Source organism: Lactuca virosa, chromosome 9 (genome assembly GCF_052849685.1).
Source record: "Lactuca virosa cultivar CGN04683 chromosome 9, Lactuca_virosa_CGN04683_v6, whole genome shotgun sequence".
NCBI classification, from domain to species: domain Eukaryota; kingdom Viridiplantae; phylum Streptophyta; class Magnoliopsida; order Asterales; family Asteraceae; genus Lactuca; species Lactuca virosa.
Window position 1 is genome coordinate 43,960,139 of NC_136434.1, and position 19,427 is coordinate 43,979,565.

A 19,427-nucleotide genomic window follows, 5' to 3' on the forward strand; every position below is an offset into this window, starting at 1 on the left:
GTCATACTTTGAGTTGTTTAAACTCATGCATTGTTTCAAAACATATGTACATACGACTTTCTCGAATACGAATTTCCGCAGAATTCTATATGTATCCATGAGACCGAGTATGTAATTCTATTTACTCACTTTAAATTGAGTATCCATTTCCCTCATTTTCCTACTAGGATTGAAAGTTTAGTATTTTACATATCCATACGATTGAGTCCTTGGGTTTCCGAAATAGTGTAAAATAGGCACTTCAAATCATTGATATTTGACTCGGACTTGTTCTAAAAATGCGAGGTATTTCGAATTGTTTGTTGACACAGACAAAGTTAGGGAAAACCTCTAAAAGTTTTTCAATATTGAAACTTGGACATATAATAGTTTCAAATCAAATCTCTTCAGAAAGAAGATATTTTGTCTCATGGTAGCCTGCTCCAGTCCCCTTACGAACTTTCGTAACCTCGAGTTTGCACAAGATATCGAAGACAAACATCTGGACATTCTTAAGAACAAGGTAAAATACTATTGAAACTTGAGATTGTTGTGTTCTATATCTACAACCCAAAATCATACCATTGTTATTTGCAAATAAACACGAATGTTCAATTCTCAGTTTGCAAGTTCCCTTTAGCACCTGGAGCATTTAAATCTTAATGTCTGCCAAAAAATTTATAACAAGGGAATTGAGGCTATAACTTAAATCACTTCTTCTTTAAAGATATTCTCCATCTACTAGAATGTAAAGTACATAAACTTTCCCCTAATTTCCTTTTTCTCACCATATCCTAGAGTCATAGCTACCCCTCTTGATACTATTGTTTGCTTCACGGTTACAGATGTTGGCATATCACATCTGGTAAAGAACTGCAAGCATATTGTGTAAGGTATATTACAGTTACAAGGGATATAGATTTATTCAAGTTTTTTAATTTATATATTTTTTGATATAAATGCATTGATGAGGGATAACAGGGCATATCAGATAAAAGTTTGCAAATGGTTGGCGACAATTATCAGTGTTTTGAGTTGCTAGATATCATTAGGTATGTTATGGTGGCCAAGGCTTTTAGTTGATTCTTGAAATAAAAAGTTTCGATTTTTACCATCTGAACAACTTTTATCAAAGCAAATATTTTCTTATTTAGATCTGGGAAAAGTTATCAAATATTAAACTTTTTTGAACTCTTGATTATGTAGGTGCATCAAGATAACAGATGGGGGTTTGCAACATATCATGGCCAAGTGCTCTGGAGTCAAGAGTCTTAATCTCGATACTCTTTCAAGGTATTGATATTTTGTCAGTGAAAAAGACGTGATTCTCAACAGTGAAAATATCCATATAAAGCTTGTCTAATATCCCATATATATATATATATATATATATATATATATATATATATATATATATATATATATATATATATATATATATATATATATATATATGTGTGTGTGTGTGTGTGTGTGTGTGTGTGTGTGTGCGTATGTATATATTGTAACATCCACAAATTTTACGCCAAATTTAAACTTTTCAAGCACAAATAAAACCCAATAGTATTGTTTACAAAAAAATGTTTTCAATTCATTATTCAATCAGAGTGTCCCAAAAGCCAGATCATAAGGATGAGGAGCGGTACGGTCACGCCTTCGCCTTGCCATGAACTCCTGAAGTACCTGAAACAATAAACTGAAAACTGTAAGCCCGAGGGCTTAGTGAGCTACCCCCAAAATACCAATACCACACTGATGATACCATATCCGTAATAATCAATGAATCAACATGCATACTGGTCCATCGGCCTGACTGGACCGCCCTACAGGGCCTACAGTCCAACTGAATCTATACCGAGCCTTCGGCATGACTGGACCGCCACGTGGGCCTACAGTCTTCCCGGACCGCTCATAGGGTATGTTGGCCTTCAGCACAAAGCAGGACCGCCTCAACCCAAGCAACAAGCAAATAACCATGTGCGCATAACTAACATTTACTGGCATATACAAACATCGAACATATCTATCTCACTGATTACCAAACATAGCAATCTCTCATAACTAGATCACTGACCTAGCAGGTCACTAACATATCGATCCCTACGGATCATAAGAGCATAACATACTGTCTATCCTGATTCTGATCTAACAGATCATATCCACATGTAGCATACCATAACGATAACAACTAAAGGGCCGGACTTGGTGCCTTAGACCCTATCGATATAGTGAGGATAACTTACCTTGCAGATGTCGACTCGGTAGATAAACTTCAACCCTCGGATCACTGCCACAAACTCCACCACCTATTACCATAGTATAATCATACCCATAAGTTCCCAATCCTTTAAGTTACCCCATAAGCCAACTAATCAAACCCTGGTCAAAGTCAAAGTCATCAGTCAAGGTCAACAGTCCATGTTGACCTTGACTCGCCGAGTACCCCCGGCTACTCGCCGAGTTCCTTGAAGTACTAACCCACTCGCCGAGTCACCTGAGTGACTCGTCGAGTTCATTTGGTTTACGATCGAGACCCTAAGGCCACTCGTCGAGCTTCCTTCTTGCAACTCGACAGTTTCCCGCGCATACATAATTTGGGGCAACCTCATCCGACTCGCCGAGTTGTTCATACACACGTCGAGTCTATGACAATATTCATCAGACTCGCCGAGTTGTTCTTCTAACTCGCCGAGTTGTTTTTTCCAACTCGCCGAGTTCATGCCTATCTTCATGTGACTCGCCGAGCCGACCATGCGACTCGCCGAGTCCCTTCAGTCCTTTTTTCCATACAGACTCATTTGAGCCATACAGCGGCTCTAAACTACAGATCCAAGCTTCTAAGGCATGCTTTTCACGTAAAGTTGCAAACTTTACGTGCATGCATAGCTACAAGGGCTCTTAATGTCAAATCCAAGCTCACAATGGGGGTTTCATACTTAAAGAGACTTCATACATTACCAAATTCGGAGCTTTATGACTCTAGAACTCAAGAAGGGTACAGATCTGAAGTTACAACTTCAGATCTAGCTCATATCCCACATTACGATCTCAACCAACCCATAAAAACCCTAGATCTCAACCAAAAGAGGTCTAGAAAGAAAAAGGAGAAAAGGTGACGACGTGATACCTCCAATTGATGCTATCTGAGGTAGATTTCTGATTTCCCACACTTCCTTGCTCCTAGCCTTTTGTTCACCAAGCTCTTCTTCTCAAAAGATCTCCTCTCCAAAGCTTTACACACACAAGAATGAAACACCACACGAATTAGGGTTTTCTGAGCTCTCAAAGGACTGCAAAGAGGCCAAAGGAGGCTTATGCTTCCTTAAATAAGGTGCAAAACCCCGGGATGTAGGGTTTCCTCTGCCAGCTCCTACTCGTCGAGTCCCTTCATGGACTCGGCGAGTAGGTCACTAAATACGCGAACCAACCCGCTACTACTCGACGAGTAGGGCAACCAACTCGTCGAGTAGGCCTTGAAACCAATTAAGTTCTTATTTAAACAATACCTGAGAATCGGGGCGTTACATATATATATATATATATATATATATATATATATATATATATATTACTTCATACTGTGTTACTTCACTTACTTGATTTAATGATTTATGAAAAGTTCATTTATTTTTTTAAGCTTTACACATGAAGCTTATAAGAAACTTTCACTTTTGCACAATCTTAGATTCTTAGATATGTGTGGTGCTCAGGTATATTATATGATTGCTTTACTTTTACCAATGATTCTTCAAGAAAAAATAATTTAATTTTTCATTTTTTTTACAAACTATATATATTTGATGAAGGCCTTTTCTCTATAGCCAAGTGCAAAAATATTCGTATCCTCAGTTTGACATGGTAATCTATATATATTCTATACTTTCCCATAATATATCATTTGTGTTTTTAATGTTTTTGTATTAAATATTTGTTAAAGGTGCGTACGTGTGACTGATGTGGGTGTCATAGCCATAGCCAAAGGTTGCACCTCTCTTGAACATCTTAGGTAAGTTAACACACTTTGTGGTTACTTATTTGTGTATTTGTTATTATTTATTAATAAATAATAATTGAAAACTGTAAGTCCCAAAACTATTGATCGTATGCAATATCAATCTTAATTGCTTAAAGAATGTGGAATGTTAATCAAGCAATGATTCAAGAACACACAAATTAGCTTCAAATGCACATGATTCTATTATCAATAAACCATCTGGTACATATGAACTCAAAGCAGCCGAAAACTATTGAATGGAACAACTAGACTCCTATACAGCTGAACACAAAATATATATATATGCCAAGTACAACGCCATAAAGGCCCAAGCCTATCATGACCAAAATCACCATGGTGATTTCGGTCCTTACAACCGAGAACATAATATGCCCACTAGCAAAATACTATACTAAGCCCAAGAACAAATAAAAAGTATGAGCCCAGCATAAACCACTAAAATATGACCCAACAATCTCCCCCTTGGTTTATTGCTGACTGACTTCAAGGCTTCTCCACGATATGCACGTCAGAATCACCCAATGCTCCCGCCCACAACTTCTTATCAATGATTGTTGCAATCATACCGGTGAAATCCTTTGCAGCAGCTTGAAACATTTCATTCTCCACCAAAAGTTGATGTTTAGACAAGGTATGAATATCATGCTTGCCAAATTTTAGTAAATCCCTAGGATCAACAAGTCGAATCCGACCCTTTCTCGTCTTGATAACCATAGTTGCTGTCGCCTCATCATAAACCCAAAGTAATAAATCATTCAACGAGCCATCAGGTAAACACTGAGTAATAGGAATCTTTCTCGCTTTGGTCGTAGGCGGCCATATGTCATTTACCAGAGTCTTGTTGGTGTGAGGATCTATGACACCCTTGGCCTTTTTAATGAACGAAGCTGCTGTTGTCATGCCTTCAAAGTTCATCTTAGCTTTGTCTTCAAGGAACCTTTTAAATGCCCGCGCATTGGGATCATTTGATGGATTGTGAAACGGTGAGTGTACCAGCTCTGCAAGATCAATTTTTGTCCAAGACACAAAATCAATCTTCTTCGCATAATACTCAATGTTTCGGCTCTTTTGTTTCACAATCCACATATTCTTGTTAGCTTCAAATCCCCACATGCGAATTCCAGAACGATCACCGTATCGATCAACAAATTTTCTTTTTCCAACTTCTTTGATGAACATCTGAGGTTGATCACTATTTGCATTCTTATCAGAATTCTTCATCAGAAGCATTTTATCTTTCTTCAACATATCCACTTTCTTCTGTTTCTCCCTTCTCTCTTCAGCTGTGACAGGGCCAGAAGAAAAATATTGATCTATGATGGAATCCAGAGCAGGACTAATCACCACCCCTTCAGATGACTCAAGAGCTTTTCCACCATCAGAACTGGAATTCTTGAACTCATCACCAAACTTTCCAATTAGTTTGTCTTTGAGATCAAAGTAGAAGGTTGGCAGTCCACCAAGATTGGCTTGAAGTTCTGAGATCAGTTTATTCTTTTAGGAATTCTCCTTTTCAAGCTCCGAAACTCTCACATCCAACTTCCCAATCAGCAAATCCTTTTCAATGGATTCCTGCTTCAAAATTAGTATCTCTTGTCTGAGCTCAAAGATGGTTTGTTGAGAGTCTTCATCACCTCTTTGTCCTGAGCCGATATGTATACCCTTTCCTCTTGACCGAGGAATAGAGTCTTGAAAAGCAAGAAGCTTGGCTAGCATAATAGATGCAACATCGTGCTCTGGAGATGGTGGAGCAGAAGAACTTCCTGAGGCAAAAGTTTCCTCATTAACAAAGAAGTCTTCAACAAAAGTTGGACTTTGATCATCTTCATCAACCTGGGCTGGCTCAACGGTTGGGCTTTGAACATCTTCATGAACCTGTGCTGATTCAACAATTGGAGTTTGAACATCTTGAATAACTTGGGCTGTCTCAGCATTCGAAGTTGGTGGTTGTACTGATTCAGCAATAAGCTCTCCCGGCCTTGGATCTCTACGTCTTCGCTTCTTTGGCATCTAGGAGGCATTTGGTTCATATTTATCACACTCAGATGGAGATTCAACAGTAACAGGAACTGCTTGGGGAGGCTTCCTTGCAGTTGACTATAATTCCTTAATAAGTGCTTCCATCTGTTCGGGCGTTGGAATGTTCTGTTGCTTGAAAATATTGATTTCAGTTTCTGTCTCAACTGGAGTAATCACAGCTTCATTGACTTGCTCCTTAGGTGGTACAAACAGACGAAAATTCACGTCATCATCATCATCATCGGAATCATCATCATCATCATCAACATCATCATCAAAAACATCAAACGAAAAACTGAGATTTGACCTTGATGGTGCCACATGTTCTTCTGCCACTATAGCAATTGGAGTACTAGTAGCTTGAACACCTTCTATCTCAGCAAATTTTCCAAATTTGACAAACTCCTTTAAGCCTTGATAGGCGACTTTGGCAGATTGTCTTGATTGCTTCATGAGCCCAAAGGTGTTAGGACCCAAAGCTTTCATGTCCAAAGTATCATACCATCTCTCGAACTGGGGATATTTTTCATTCAGAATCATCTAAGAAACCTGGGATACATTAAGAACAGATCCTTCTTCCTCCCTTGGAGGTTCCTTTTCATTTATTTAAAAAAAAACTTTGAAAAGTTGTAATCCCAGTTCATTGTTAAAGCAACAATGGCTGAGGTTGCAGTCTGACTAATCTCATCAAATCCTCCCTTCCTTCTAGAAATTCAACTCACAAAGTAGTGCGCCAGAAACCTCCAGTAAGGTGGCAGCTACTTCTTGATGGTGGGAGGATAGGTTCCTTCATAAAACATCTTCTCAACGACTTCCTTCACTTGATTAACAGGGTACTCAATTGGGAATGCAGGGGCATCACCAAATTCAAGTACTTCTTGGATAACTTCCTCAGAAACAACTAATTGAGTTCCCTTCACCACTGATTCAATAGTACCAGCTTCATCCGCTCCCTGATTACTGATTGAGGCATTTTTCCAGAAATCAGCAATCAGGTCCTTGTAGATGACTGCATTAAAATGCAAAGCGTTAGAAATTCTGCAATTATTCAAACCCACCATCATGGATTTGAATTCTTTACGAACAGCAGGTGGATCCATAAGATATCCAGTAACATTGTGATTTTCAAAAAACTTTAAATGATTCAAATGAGAATAATAAAAATTAAAATTAAAATTAAATGAGAATAATAAAAATTCGTCATTTATCTGCATCAAACGAGTCAAATGAGAATAATAAAAATTAAAATTAAAATTTATTTTCTCAAAAAAAAAAAAATTAAAGTTTGGACCAAAAATGTTGATTTCGGTCCAATTTTTGCGTTTTCGATCAGTCTAAAGCTGTTTTCGGTTGATCAAATTCGAGATTTCGGTCAAAAGAGGTGTTTTCAGTCAAGCAAAGCATTTTCGGTTTGATTTAATTGATTTCGGTTGGACCCAGGTCAAACCGAAAACCCGAAGAAAACCCGACGATTCATAAAGTGAATACTTTCGACAGTTTCGTCGGAAACTACCGCCAACACACCTGAAAACTACATTAACCACCTGCAAACACTTCAAAACACTAGAAAACTGGAAGCATGATATTCAAAAATCATATACCTAGAGACGATTGCAAGAAATTAAAAAGAATTTGATGATTTTAAGCCGAAGATGAGAAGATTTTTGCGATGAATAGAAACTGATTTCGCCTAGGGTTTTGAGAGAGAAAGGGATCAGATTTCGGTTGAATTCAGTGGGGATTTTGAAAATGAGGCCGAAAACGAAAAATAATCTTTTATACCCCAAAATTTGGGTTCTCGGCCTTTTGAGCCACCGAATTCGATGGGCTTCATTTAGATGATTTCAATTCATTTCGGAGATAAACAAAACAATAAAATAAAGGTTGAAATAAAATAAAATAAGTGTAAAACAAAAACAAAATTAAAATAAAAATTTAAAATTTCAATAATTTAAAAATGAAAACAAATAAAATGCCAAATAAAAATAAAAATAAATTGAAAATAAAACAAACACACTTTAATAAATAAATTCAAACATTTTGGGATCAAAAGTTGTTGAGCAATTTAATAACATTTATCAGCACACACCTGCATGAATAGCTCTGGTCAATCACCAATATTGTGGTCTACTTAAACACAAATGATATTGACAAGTTAGACAGATTATAAATGACAAGACATTGTGGTTATATTCCTAAATAATATTCCTAAATAGACCATTTTGCTGACGACGACCAAAGTTATTGTTGTCCACTTAAATTCAGCAGCGAGATCTACAGATAACCTTTAGTTAATTCAATTTTAAGTGCACTAGAATGTGTTCCCCATTTCACGACATACCCTAGTAATCAAGGAATTCCAAAGAACTCTTTACTTTAGGTGAATGCTCAATTATTTGAGAGAGAAGATAGATATAGAGATGCATATGTTGTACCCCAGGTCGGATCTCTTCCAATCACGCAGAGGGAACAACATATGACTAACACAGATAGAGGGATAGAGAGATAGAAAGGTGCATATGCTGTGTCCCAGGTCGAATCTTCCGATCACGCAGAGGGGACATCATATGACTGACAGAGAGGATAAGAAATAAAAACAATTTCACACAGGCCTACTTTATCAGAACCCCCAGTCACCCTATCAGTACCAGAATTAAGGACATTAGTCCGTACATCGAAGAAATGTTGAGCCACAGTTCTAGATGATAAGTAACTTTAATGTATCTTGTAGGCTCCCTTGTTTATCTCACTGCTCAATCTATCAAAGCGTAATATGGTCAGTCCAAATGAAACTATCTAAGTCCAGATGAGTTAACATTGTCTAGTCCTTTCATTGTCAGTTGTGTCTAGTCCTTTAATTTTGAATCCTTCGTGCCTACCAGCACATTGAACACAGAGTCTAAACAATTTAGCTTCAGTGCATTACACGCATCTCATATTGCCCTTTATCACTAAACTTCATATCACTTCCCAAGAATACGTACGAAAGAAATCATATTTTTGTATTTTTGTATTTTATAATTTTTTGTATTTTTGATTTCTCCCCCTAAATTTGTGCATGGAGAAGAAATTAAATAAATAAATACGCAAATTTAAACATAAAAATAGAAATTTAATCTTCGAAACGAATCATTTTTAGAAAACCCACAAGCACATCGAAACGAGCTTTACTGAAGGGTTTGGTAAACAAATCTGCCACGTTGTTATCAGTGTGAATTTGTTCCAAACGAATGAGTTTATGCTCATAACAGGCTCGAATAAAATGAATTTTATTGTAAATGTGCTTGGTTTTGGAATGTTGAACCGAATTTTTAGCAATTTGAATGGCCGCATCATTATCACAAAAAATGGAAGTGTCAAGAAAGTTCAAACCGTAATCCAACAATTGGTGTTGAATCCAGATAACCTGAGAGCAGCAGGCTGAGGCGGCAATGTATTCAGCCTCAACCGTTGAGGTTGACACCGTTTTTTGTTTCTTGCATTGCCATGAAACCAATCGATCCCCTAAAAACTAACATCCACCCGATGTAGATTTCTTGTCAAGATCACACCCTCCATAGTTGCTGTCAGCAAAAGCATATAAATCAAAATCAGGATTTTTAGGATACCAAAGACCCAGTTTAGGGCTACCTTTAAGGTACCTAAAAATCCTCTTAACAACAATTAAATGGGAAAGTTTAGGATTAGCTTGATAACGAGCGCATTGACAGACGAAAAACATGATGTCAGGTCTGTTGGCAGTCAGATACATCAGAGATCCGATCATCGATCGATATTCAGTTTGATCTATAGATTCCCCATCTGGATCTGGAGTCAACAGTGGTCTCTCTGCCATTGGAGTTGAAGCATTTTTTGAATCTTTAAAACCGAACTTTTATAGCATGTCTTCCACATATTTTCCTTGATGCAATAAAGTTCCGGCCGAATCTTGTCGAACCTGTAACCCTAGGAACATTGTCATCTCGCCCAGGGAGCTCATCTCAAATATTTTCTTCATTACATCCTCGAACTCTTTGCATAGCTCTGTGCTAGTCGACCCGAAAATGATGTCGTCTGCGTAGATCTGTACGCCAATCAAATCTTCATCCACTGTCTTGATGAATAATGTCTGATCCATCGTTCCCCTTGTGTATCCGTGCTCAAGCAGATGTTCAGTTAGAGTAGCATACCAAGACCTAGGAGCCTGATGCAAACCATATAGAGCCTTGTTGTAACACCCAGTTCCTGATAAGCATTCTTAAAATGAAGATTTATCGTTTTAGCAAAGGGACTCGACGAGTTGAAGGACCAACTCGTCGAGTAGGATCAGGAGTGGACGCGGGAGTTAAGTGACCTACTCGGCGAGTTGGTATACCAACTCGGCGAGTAGCAGCTGTTTGGGTAAACCCTAAATTGAGGGTTTGCACCCTATTTAAACACCTTATCTCAGCCTCCATCGTCCCTTATACTCCCAGAAGACATCATATCGAAACCCTAGCCGTTTTGTGTGTTCTAAGGCCATTTTGGTGCTTTTTGGTGGGTTGTGAAGTTTGAGAAGAGGAAAGGAGCTTGTGAGACCAAGGGGAAACAAGAAGATCCGGAGTTTGGAGCTCATTTTCAGCTTATTGGAGGTATGAAGCTGAACCTTTGTCTATAGATCTTGATTTTTGGGCCTTTTCATTCATCTTTCTAAGCCTTAGAGAGGTGGTATTCGGGATTTAGTGTTGGAAGTCAGTGTATGCTTTAGATCCAGGTCTATTGGGGGGTTTTATGGCACAAAGGTGCCCATTTTGTTGCCATAAACACCCCATGCACCATGGAGGCCATCTTTTATGGCTTTTTGGGCCAAAGACCCCTTGCATGTGTACCAAGTTTGGAACTTTACGTATGAAATGGACATTAGGGGGCCAGATCTATGGTTTTGAGGTGTTAAGACCCATTGAAATCGACTGCATAGTATTGCTCAAGGATGACTCGTCGAGTTGTTCTTGGGACTCGGCGAGTCGCGGTGTATTGACCACCAAATCCTTTCAGTGGATGGACCAGTTGTTAGGGAGGAAGTCCCGTGGATGTTTAGACACGAAAAGGGACCTGGGAATCATGGGACTCGACGAGGGTATGAACAGACTCGGCGAGTCCAAGGAAATCTCCCAATCTTTGAAGACGAAATCGACGAGTTGTTCATACAACTCGGCGAGTCGTAGACCGGACACATTCTTATGAAGGAGATGAACTCGCCGAGTTCAAGGAGGAACTCGACGAGTCGGATGAAGATGGTTTCGATGTTTTGAATGAAGGAGAACCCATCGAGTTCTTGCTAGACTCGATGAGTGGAGTCGGGGTTGGATCGGGTTAGTGGAGTATGGACTCGACGAGTTGGTAGACCAACTCGGCGAGCCAGGTCAACTGGGTGTTGACTTTGACTAATGTTGCCTTTTTTCTGGTTTTGCTATTGACCCGGGTTAGGATTGTATGTTCTGTTTGATGACTTGAGGGTTGTCGTGTAGGGATTGAGGAGTCGAGGAGAGCCGACCTTCACGCCAAGGACAATTCAGACACTACGCGACATCGAGGTGAGTTACCTTCTAGTAGAAGTGGGTCTAAGGCATCAAGGTCGGCCCACTAGTGATTGTTAGTTGGGATTATTATCTTTGTGATAATTGTCTAGTTTGTTATTGTTGGATATGTGAGTATGCTAGATTGCTTAGTATAGAAGTATGCTAGTTGCTTTGTTATGTGAGATAGTATCAGTAGGAGGGGACTAGTCCCCGATTCGGTCGTTAGGACCAATGGGTAGGTCGGACACCCCAGATATGTCTGACAGCATGATTGTGATATGGTATTATGTGTTAGCAGTAGGGGGTGAAATAGTCCACGTGTTCGGTTGAGATAGACCGGAGGGTAGATCAGCACCCCAGAATGACTTGACATGGGTAGGTCAGCACCCCAGAATGGCTCGACATGGGTAGGTCAGCACCCCAGAATGGCTTGACATGGGTAGGACGGGCGCCCCAGAATTGCCCGGCAGTATGTATGCTATGTGGTTGTATGGTATGTGGTATGATGGGGGAACTCACTAAGATTTGTGCTTACAGTTTTAGTTTTGGTTTCAGGTACCTCTTCGTCTAAGGGGAAGGAGCCGACGGTGTAGCAGCGCATCACACACACACATGGTTTCCGCATGGAGTTTTCTGGGAATGTACTCCGATTTATTTTACTTTTGACGATATGATTTTCAGACACATTGTTAAGTTTCTTTTTACAAATGACATGGCATGGGAATTGTTTTGTTAAACTATGTTGTGAATTATTTAATTAAAAATGAAATTTTTGGGCTTGAAATTTGGGATGTTACACTTGTCCATTTTGTAAACATGATTTGGAAACTTTGGATTGACAAACCATGGTGGTTGATCAACATAAATCTCCCCCTTCACGACTCCGTACAAGAAGGCAGTCTTGACATCCATTTGATAAACTGTAAACCCCATGTAGGAAGCATATGCTAGGAATATTCTAATGGCTTCCAAACACGCCACAGGAGCATACACTTCGGTGTAGTCAAGACCATCTATCTGCCTAAATCCACGAACGACCAAACGAGCTTTGTTGCATACAATAACCCCGTTATCATCTTGCTTATTTCTAAAAACCCAACGCGTATACAAAGACTTCTTTTCCTTTGGTAGCTCTACCAACTGCCATACTCTCAACTTCTCAAACTGATTCAGTTCCTCATGCATTGCATCTACCCAACTTGGTTCATTTAAAGCCATGTCCAAATTCTTTGGTTCACTTTGAGATATGAAGCACGAGTAGAGACACTCGTTGACATCTCCGCTTTGACTTCTTGTCTGAACCCCAATTTCTAGTGGACCAATAATGTTCTGGATAGGATGATCACGTTGAACTCTGGTTGGGATATGATGACTGATATCATTTACTATGACTGGAAGATTTGTGATGTTGTCAAATCTGCCCGCTACCGAATCACCTCCTTCAGACTGTCTGTGATCATGAGAATTACTTGCCACAAATTCATTTGCGAATGGCTCTGGAAAGATAAATTCCATGAAGGTTTGTGTGGCAGATACATTTTCCCTTGAGAGAACCTCAGCTTCTTTGGGAGTAAGAGGAGTGGCTTCGGTGTCAGATATAGACTTTTGGACTGGTGAAGAAGGAGATGTATTTGGTGTAGCTGCATCCACCGTAGGAGATTCATGAATCACCTCAGATGGTTTGAATGAGCCAATGACAACATCTTCCTCATTATCTCCAACAGATGCACTCGAAGCTGCGCATGTACCTGAAATAACCAATTTGGTCCAACTCGAGCATCCGTCGTGTTTTCTTCCAGCCAGCACACATCAAATGACTCCACGATCTGTTTGGTGGATTTGTTGTAGACTCGATAAGCAGTGCATCCAACATATCCCATGAAATAACAGTCATCAGCCTTTGAATTGAACTTAGGAGTTGATTCCAGGTGAAGTAGCGTGCAAGGGCATCCAAAGATCTTGAAGTGAGCGACTGTTGGCTTGTGACCATATAGAATTTCATATGGAGTCTTCATTTGTTGTTTGTTGATCAGAACACGGTTCGTAACATAACATGTCGTGTTAATGGCTTCTGCCCAGAAGAAGACCGGTAAATTAGAGTCATAAAGCATGGTCCTTGTTGCATCAATCAGAGTGCGATTTCGCCGCTCCGCTACACCGTTTTGTTGAGGTGTCCGTGCAGCACTGTATTGATGCAGTATACCCTTTTCGGCACAAAAATGATCCAGGACAACATTCTTGAATTCGGTGCCATTATCACTTCGAATCCCCTTCACCTTCTCGTTGGTCTGATTTTCAATGAGCACAATAAACCTTTTGATAAGTTCAGTGGTTTCAATCTTATTAGACAAGAAGAATACCCATGTAAAGCGTGAGTAATCATCGATTATAACCAAGCAATAAGAGTTTCTATTGATGCTCATCGATTATAACCAAGCAATAAGAGTTTCTATTGCGATGATGTTTGCCTTGAGCACAGGCCACACATTTCTCAAAAGTAATGAAATCCTTTATTGGAAGATCTCAGACAATGTTATTCTTAGCAAGACGATTGAGGTTCTTAGCGTTTTCATGACCAAGACGACAATGACAGAGCATAGCATTGTGTTCTGAGACTTTTGAGAATAGACATGTTACTTCCTCGGGAACATTGTGGTTCATATCGATGATGTATGCATTCCCTTCACGCTCAGATCTCACCAAAATCCAGTCCTCTGGTATGATGATACCAGGCTTCAAAATTAAACATTCCTTGTTTGTGAAATGAGTTGCAAAACCTTTGTCACAGATCTGAGAGACGCTCAACAAACTGTGTTTCAACTCTGGAGCATAATTAACATTTTCAAAGCTCAAAACTCCATTAGTAACCGTACCCTTCTCAGTGATTTTTCCTCCTTCTCCTCCCGCAAAGGAAACATACCCTTCATTAAAGTTCTGAATGTCATGCATTTGAGAGATGTCTCCTGTCATGTGCCTGGAACAACCACTATCAACATACCAAGGTCTGATGATATTCCTCCATAGTTGTTCCTGCACAATGTGCGAGATTAGTTAGATTTCGGAACCCACTCCATAGAGACACTGGGTTGACCATTTCCATCTACACATTTAACTTCTTGCCATACCATATCCTTTGAATCGAATAATGTACTTGACGAATTTAAAGGACGGTGAGGTGATTAGGCCGCAGGACCTTTGGGCACCCATCTATAATCAGATTTAAGAATTTTATTACTAACATAGATGAGGGCTTTGACATTTTTTTGAAGCCTTTTTGTCCTTTGTGTTTGACCTTTTGGGTATCCATCTTTGGTTAGATGATGACCCATGAGATGACTTTGGGGACACCGATCTCAGTTTGACCAATTTCGGTTTCGCCAAAGTATCTCTTGAATTTTGTTTCAAAATATTTTTGTCTTTATTTTCTTTGACAGCTTGATTTCGGTCCTTATTTGTATTCCAATCACCATCACTGGAACATGACCTCGAGGAATTTCTTTTGAGAGATCTCCCTCATGATATGTTCGGCCTACCTTGTGCATAGTAGGTAACATATGCATGATTTGGTCAGTTTCTGGCAATGTGTCCTGGTGTTCCACAGTGGAAACAAGTCTGTTTCTTCACATAAGGGTTGTTACCGCTTATCCCTGGTTGCGTGTCCAGATTGTGTCCACAAGTACACTTATAGTTGGCAGTCTGTTTGACTTGTTTTGGTGGACTATATTTACTAACAGCAGGTCCATTAGTATTAGAATTCACAACCACGTCATCATAAATATTTGAAACAAAAGAAGTATCAGTTTTCAAAGCAACATTTTTGAACAATCAACCGAATTAACGAAAATAGTAGTATTAGTTTTCAAAGCATTATTTTTAAAAGTAGTGTCATTTTTCAAAACAAAAACACTTTCTCCATCCTCTTTCCTGTCTTGCACTAGGGATTCATCTGCATATGAGGTAGAAATGTTAATAGCGTTCACCCTATCATTATTCACTGGCTCAACTACAGTAGGTTTGGCATACTGTAGGTGTGCTTCTATTGTTATTTCTTCCTTAGTTAGAGGAGTAAAGTTGTAGTTATCATTAAATGGAGGAGGAACACTATCATAACCAAGACCTACATTCTTTTTACCTTGCCATCTAAGTTGTTTTTCAATCATTGTCTCAACTTTCTTACTTGACACATCATATTTTCTAAAATTAAAATATGCATTTTCAAACTTATTTTTTAATGTGTCAAGCTCGACAGTTAGACTGGCAATCTTTTCTTTAGTATAATCATAGTGTTCACATTTTATGTTGTATTCTTCTTGAAGTTTTCTAAAGTCCTTGGTTTTGGCCTCTAATTTTTCTTTTAAAGGTTTTTGGGCCTTTCTGAGAGTATAGCCTTCATATTTAAGGTCCTCAATTTCCCTAATTAATAATTCATGTTGATCACGATAATGTTTAATTTTATAACTACATGCTTGAGAACAAGAAGATTCACTAACCTTTTTTGTGGCAGGTGTAGTAGAGACCATGAAGGCGAATTGCAGTTCCATCATCTCTTCTTCATCTTCTTCCACCTTTGAATTCTCACTGATCTGTGCCATGTTTGCTGCTTCATGTCCTGTCAGATTCAGCGCCTGCATTTGATCCTCCCAGTTGAAGCTTTGTGCCACCATTGCCAAGTTAGTTGTTTCATTGTTGGCTACAGCTCCTTTGTTGTTCCCACAAGCACCAGCATCCTATCGGGATTGTTCCTGGTGTCTGGCTTGGTGCATTCACGAGCAAAATGACTTGGCTTATGACAGTTGAAGCACCAGAGCTTGCACTTGTTGAACCCCACCTTCTTCTCCACGTTTATTCCCCAATTGTTCTTCCCCGTGCGCTGAGTAAACTTCTTTTCCCTAAACACAGCCATAGCAATTTGCCACGTGATGTCCATCTCTTCCACGTCCTCAGGATGAATCTGATCCAGTTCTCCAACCATGATTGGAGGGGCCAAATCTCCTGCCAGGAGTGCGTTGTAACAATTCATAAACCCAGCCATTAAAGCCATGTTTTCTTCAGCTTCTTTTGGAATTGATGAAGGCTGAACTGTGGGTGTGGTTTTAGAACTTGAGCCAGAAGAACTTAAGGGTGCCAGATGTTGATGAGGCACAACATGATGAGCAAAATATGTTTGTTGAGCAGAGAAGACATTATTTGATTAGATTCCTAGATTGGCAGTAGAGTAGGAATTCACATGGTTGATTTCATGTTGCTTATCATCCATGTCACACGCCTTGATTATGGCCATCACTTCAGCAATGGTAAGCTTGCTCAGATCCCTAGTCTTCTTGATCACTGCCACATTCATATCCCAACTACGTGGAAGAGAAATCAGTAGCTTCTTGTTAATCTCTGAGCGTGATAAATCGATTCCAACTGTACTCATCTCAGTAGTGAGGGTAATAAACCTTTGCAGTTGAACTTCAAGAGACTCCCCTAGAACATGATTAAACAAGTTGAACCTCTGTCGGAGCAGGTCCTGTCTGCTCTGCCTCATGTCCTCATTTCCCTCATAAACTTCAATCAAGGCTTCCCATAAATCCTTTGCAGACGTGTATTCCCTAAAGCCTTGGGCAATTTCTGGAGATAAGGCCATGGTAATAGTGGCAAGAGCTCTTTCATGTTCTTCAAGCTTTTCAAAGTCCTCATCCGTGTAATTCTCTATCTTCTTATCAACAACGGTTTCAGCTTCATCATTCAAAGTTGTTGTAATCCTGACTGGACCTCTGAGAATGCTCCTCCATATTTTGGTATCCTTCATTTTAATGTACTTCTCAATTCTAAATTTCCATTCTGGAAATCTATCAGCAGACAAAAGTCGAGGAATACAAGTGGCAGTCCCTATAATAGAGTCTAATTCCTGATGCATTGAATTGTTGTACTGAGACTCCATTTTTTAAATTAGCAAAAATCGAGAATACCGGAAACTCAAAGTTTGACCGAAAACTAGAAAAGTCAACAGATGAGTTGACCGAAAACTCCAAGAATTATAGACCGAAAACTCCAAGAATTATAGACCGAAAACAGATGATTTCAGTCAAGAACCAAAACCGAAAAAGGTTAATTTCTTGAACAGATTTCGGTCTAAGCGTTGACCGAAAACTCAAGCTTTGACCAAATAATCACCGAAAACCCTTTAGAATGAGCAACTGAAAACCTTGATTTGTTATTTAACAGGATACCGAAATCCCTTAAATTTCATGATTTAAATGATAACAGTCCAAAACTAATGCCGATAAATCAGAAGAATATGTCCAAAATTCCCGATGAACACGAAGAACACCAAGAACAGTTTCACGAAGAACAGAAAAAGTTTATCAATTTAACCAAAAAATTTGATTAAATCAATACTTCAAAACATGAAGATATCGAACCCAAAGTCCTTGAATCGATTGATACCCTTTATTGCTCTGATAACAATTGTAAGTCCCAAAACTATGGATCTTATGCAATATCAATCTTAATTGCTTAAAGAATGCGGAATGTTAATCAAGCAATGATTCAAGAACACACAAATTAGCTTCAAATGCACATGATTCTATTATCAATAAACCGTCTGGTACATATGAACTCAAAGCAGCCGAAAACTAATGAATAGAACAACTAGAATCATATACGGATGAACACAATATATATATATATATATATATATATATATATATATATATATATATTACGAAAGAATCTCAATTTTACGACAAATCTGGTCTGATGGCTGCTCTCCACTAACCACAAGGATACAGGGACTCTATATTTCATCTTATATGCCAAGTACAACGCCATAAAGGCCCAAGGCCATCATGACCGAAATCACCATGGTGATTTCGGTCCTTACAACCGAGAACATAATATGCCCACTAGCAAAATACTATACTAAGCCCAAGAACAAATAAAAATTATCAGCCTAGCATAAACCACAAAAAATACTACCCAACAAAAACATTTCATGCAACTTAGTTGGAATTGTTGGGGTTACTGATAAAAGTCTAGAGGTCCTTTCATAATTCTGCTCAAACACAATCACAACACTTGATGTGAATGGATGTATTGGCATCAAGGTATCTTAATAGAAATGTACTTTTTGATTTGTCCCATTTAATTATGATTATTAAGAAATGGTAATCTTGGAAAAATGTTGATTAATGGTGATACCCTTGTAGAAACGTAGCCGTGAAGAACTACTTCAACTATTTCCGTATCTACAATGCTTTAAGGTTCACAGTTAGCACACACTTTTTACATTAAACCAGATGATTCTGTGTTGGTTTTAATTTTGTATACTAATATAATAAATCTGAGAAGTTGTTGAAACTAAGTTTGTATTCGAAAGAATAACTAGTAATGATTGTGCTACTTCACCTTTTTTTTCCACTGATTTCCCCTGTGAACCTGGAATATTGGTTATGATATATTACAAAATTAATTATACATTAATATGTCGCATAAAAGAACATCACTATTTCCAGGGTTCCGTTAGTTAGGAGTCGTATTGAATATAAGGGGAAAAGAATCACATAATAAATTTTATTCAAATCTAATTTTAATTCTTCTAAAGTAAAGCCCTAAACCTAGTAACTTTGAACTTTTTCATCTCAAGATTTCATGGGCCACAGTTGTAAGCACAAATACAAGAATAATGGCCGAAAAAGCTAGAAAGTTCACAAACTCCATTGCCGTTGTATTTTTCGTAACATTCTTTACGACAATCTGCAAGGTTACAATCATTTGGATTCAACACTTGAGCGCATCTTTTCTGGCAATTCACCATTGAAACTCCAGCTGAAAATGAGAAAGAATAAGCACATTAAACACAATATATATATATATATATATATATATATATA

The 19,427-nt window shown here is 38.6% G+C and overlaps 1 pseudogene; it reads left to right on the forward strand.

The window, feature by feature from the left end:
• The first annotated feature begins 409 nt into the window (after positions 1 to 409).
• Positions 410 to 18,809, forward strand: LOC145139179 (F-box protein At3g58530-like; annotated as a pseudogene).
• Positions 18,810 to 19,427: the final 618 nt, after the last annotated feature.